Consider the following 4,290-nt stretch of genomic DNA (forward strand, 5'->3'; position numbering starts at 1 on the left):
AACAACTAGAAACACTTGTCTGAAATGTTAAAAATTCATGAAAATAGCACTTTTCATAAGAAGTTTTACCTTTCATGGATTGATGCTGAACTACGATTAAAAATAGGAAAAACAATAGACTGCCAAGAGCAACACTTGATTAGAAAGGAAACTACAAGATGGAATAATGGGTTGTCTAGATTGATGCATATCACACTTTATTTAGCCGAAAACAATATGGCGTTCAGAGGTACTTCCGACAAACTATATACCCCAAATAACGGCTTAGTACAATTACTAGCCAAATTTGATCTATTCATGCAGGATCACTTGCGATTAGCTATGAAGGGTGATATTTCAGACCACTACTGTGGAAGAGACATTCAAAATGAATTAATAGAGCTGATGGGTGAAAAAGTGAAGTCAGAAATCATATTATACACAAAGAAATCAAAATATTATTCAATTACAGCTGACTGTACTGCTGACATTAGTCATGTAGAACAACTTTCGCTGACATTACAATTTGTTGATTTATCAGACGATAATGAAAAAATATCAGTAAAAGAGCATTTCTTGGAATTTATACCTGTCAATCAGTCAACTGGTGAAAGACTGACTGAAGTTATTAATGTTTTAAATAAATACGGACTAGAATTGAACGATTGCAGGGGTCAGGGTTATGACAAAGGGGGCGAATATAAAAGGAAAAAATATTGGGGTTCATAGGAGAATTCTCGACATAAACCCCTTAGCTGTTTATGTGCCGTGTGGCTGTCATAGCTACAATCTAGTACTATGCGATGCCGCTAAGTCATCCATAGGATCAGTCACTTTGTTTGGGGTACTTCAGAGGTTGTTCACATTGTTTTCAGCTTCTGTTCATCGATGGAAAATTCTAACCGATCACTTGGGACTATATACTATAAAAAAGCTCAGTGACACAGTAGGGAAGCAAGAATAAGTAGTGTTAAAGCAGTCCGTTATCAAATTAGTACTATCTATGATGCTTTGATTACTTTGGCTATTGAAACTCAGAAAACTGATGTTCAAGTGTCTCATGAGGCTACTATTCTGGCCGAATAGCTAAAAGATTTCAGCTTCATAGTTTCATTCGTTGTTTGGTATGACATACTTTATCAAATAAATATTGAAAGTAAATCTCTACAGATATGGATCTTGGTAAATGTACGATGCAGTCTAATACTGACCACCAAATTCCAAATGATGTGCGAACAACGAAACAACCTACTCGAGCCCCACGTTGGGTTCCAAAAAATGTGGGGCTATAAAGCTTTTTTTATAACCGCACAAATTTATAAAACATTGAAAAGTATAAACGAAATTGCAGCAACGATGAAAATGATGAAGGGCCAAGTAATGACACTGTGAGGTGGTCAGGTATTAGACTGGCTTTATTTGCACTATCTTCTCTTTAATAATATTGTATACAATATTTCAATACCGCTAAATACATAATTCCGCTTTATATTAATTTGTATATACATTAGGGTGATTCAAAAAAAAATTTTTTTGTTTTTTTTTATTGGTACTCGGAAAAATGGGTTCCTAGACACCTCTAAGAAATCCTCTCCAAATATGAGTTTTTAATTGTAACGGGAAGGTCCTCCGCCTAACGGTTTTCTATTTTTTCTTATTATCAGATAGAAAAATTTATATCTCGCTTCCAACTACTTGAAAAAATATCTTGTTAATTAGGTTTTGTAGGAAATTGAATGCTCTAAAATATGGTCTCTTATGATTTTTTCGTAAACCCAACCGTTTAAAAGATATTAACGGTTGAAATTTGACTATTTTTGGAAAAATTCTTTATTTCTTATTAATTTTATAACTCAATGAAAAAAAATTATTATGAATAGGTTTTTGCAGAGGATTTCTTAGAGGTGCTTAGGAACCTATTTTTCACAGAACCAAACGAAAAAAAAATTTTTTTTTTTGATCCACCCTAATATGCATTGATGTTTGACGATGAATATCTCGTAAACGCTTAACTTAATCGAAAAATCATAGTACACCATTTTTATAGAGCAGTAAATTTCCTACAAAACTATGTGTTTCATCATTCATAATAATTTTTTTTCATTGAGTTATAAAATTAATAAGAAATAAAGAATTTTTCCAAAAATAGTCAAATTTCAACCGTTAATATCTTTTAAACGGTTGGGTTTACGAAAAAATCATAAGAGACCATATTTTAGAGCATTCAATTTCCTACAAAACCTAATTAACAAGATATTTTTTCAAGTAGTTGGAAGCGAGATATAAATTTTTCTATCTGATAATAAGAAAAAATAGAAAACCGTTAGGCGGAGGACCTTCCCGTTACAATTAAAAACTCATATTTGGAGATGATTTCTTAGAGGTGTCTAGGAACCCATTTTTCCGAGTACCAATAAAAAAAAACAAAAAAATTTTTTTTTTGAATCACCCTAATGTATATACATATACATAATATTGCTGTGATAAATTTAATTTCTATTAGTAAGAAAAATATTAATTTGTATAGTATACGATGTTAAAAGCAAAAAATTAAAAATTTATTCTGTCGGGATTCGAACCTGGGACCTGTGTTAGCATCTTGACCTTCCAAGCGCTTACCACCAACACCACCATTGACAATTAGGTTGCGCTGACTTAAGTATGTTTTGGTTATGAATGCAAGAAACATACAATGGTTCTAATAATTTTGTTTAAGTATAGAACTTATACTTTGTAGAACATTTGCTTTCGCAATAAATTTATCACAGCAATATACATATTCATAATATGTATATACATATGCATAACATTGCTGTGATGCCCTGAGAAGTATAGTCTTAATAAATTTATTTTTAATTTTTTGCTTACTAATACAAATTAAATTTATCACAGCAATATTATGTATATGTTTATGTATATTGCTGTGATAAATTTATTTTCTATTAGTAAGAAAAAAATATTTATTAGTATAGATTTCCAAAAGCACAGAAATGATTCTGTGAATTTATTCATTAAAATCGCCACTCAGAAGTCGTTTTATCCCTTGTAAGCGAGCGATTTTCTTAAATCTCACGCTCCCAGATAAAACCATATACCTCGTCCTCGTGGGTCAGTTTCAAAAACCACAGAAATGATTCTGTGTGATTCTGAAAGGCCAACGCAGAGTATTTCAACCAAAACATACGTAAAATAGTTAAGAATTCGCAGAAATGAAAGACAAACGAAAGAAAAAGAAGTATAACTTCAATAATGCACAAGCATACAAACATACATATGCGCACACATGTGAATATGTCACCAACCAAAAATTGAAACATTGTTCTACAAAAACAACAACAGCATAAGCATGGAACATTGTGTTGTGTTGTTGTGTCGGCCGAGCTGTGCCGAAAGAAACGAACAAACGATCGCCGATTGTCACCGCTTCGCTTGCTGCTCGCACATCTTCGCAGACAAGGTTGCGTTACATTCATATGGATGGAGCGAGGTTGCGCAACTTTGCGTTACTTTTATATGGAAGGTTGCGCATCCAGAATCTATCGCAACCTTTTCCGGCGTCGTATAAGAAGTATAACTTCAAAAATTTTTTTTCTTTTCACAATAGTGCCATTCAGAATGGCTCGAAGGACCATATATAAATTAGTACTTACTTTTGCTACCCTTTGAGAACGAAATATATGTATATATTCTTTTTTTGTTCACTTTAAGATGTATCACAATTTTATTGGAGGGTAAAAAACGTTATAATAAAGATCTCCCGTGAAGCGTGACAATAATATAACATCAAAAATGAATGTTACAAAATGTATTAAAATTTGTGGACTCCCTGGTCAGATACCAATGGAAGTTTTACGGAAGAAGAACACTCACAATTAATTAGTGGGTTCAGCTGCTGCGCACTGAGGATCTCCAGATGTTGGAACGGTGGTTGAGTTGCGCGCCGAAGATGACAAAATGTTGAAAACGCTGTGCCGAAAAGTAGCAAGAAACGAAAACGTCCGCCGATGATCACTGCTCGAGATTCGTGGTCGAAAGTGAACGTTCACTTCCAGGACGAAGCTTTTTGCTTGTTGGGCGGTGGTGGATTAGTAGCTGCGTGTATTGGCGTGTATGTGGTGTTTTCTGCTGTTTCCAATGGATGTGTGGTGTGTGGGAAAACTGCTGTCTTCAGGAGTGGTGTATGTGCCAGTGTTGCTTGTGAGTGGTGTGTTGTGTGGTGTAGTGGTGCGTGAGGGCGGGAAGCTTAAGTCATTTAGCCACACATATCGACTGGTATTGAATTGGACTGTGAGTTGAAGATTCCACAAAAAT

The 4,290-nt window shown here is 34.1% G+C and overlaps 1 pseudogene; it reads right to left on the reverse strand.

The window, feature by feature from the left end:
- Positions 1-2,998: 2,998 nt before the first annotated feature.
- On the reverse strand, positions 2,999-3,128 carry LOC125775947 (small nucleolar RNA U3; annotated as a pseudogene).
- Between the last annotated feature and the right edge of the window lie 1,162 nt (positions 3,129-4,290).

The sequence above is a fragment of the Bactrocera dorsalis genome, chromosome 1, assembly GCF_023373825.1.
Source record: "Bactrocera dorsalis isolate Fly_Bdor chromosome 1, ASM2337382v1, whole genome shotgun sequence".
NCBI classification, from domain to species: domain Eukaryota; kingdom Metazoa; phylum Arthropoda; class Insecta; order Diptera; family Tephritidae; genus Bactrocera; species Bactrocera dorsalis.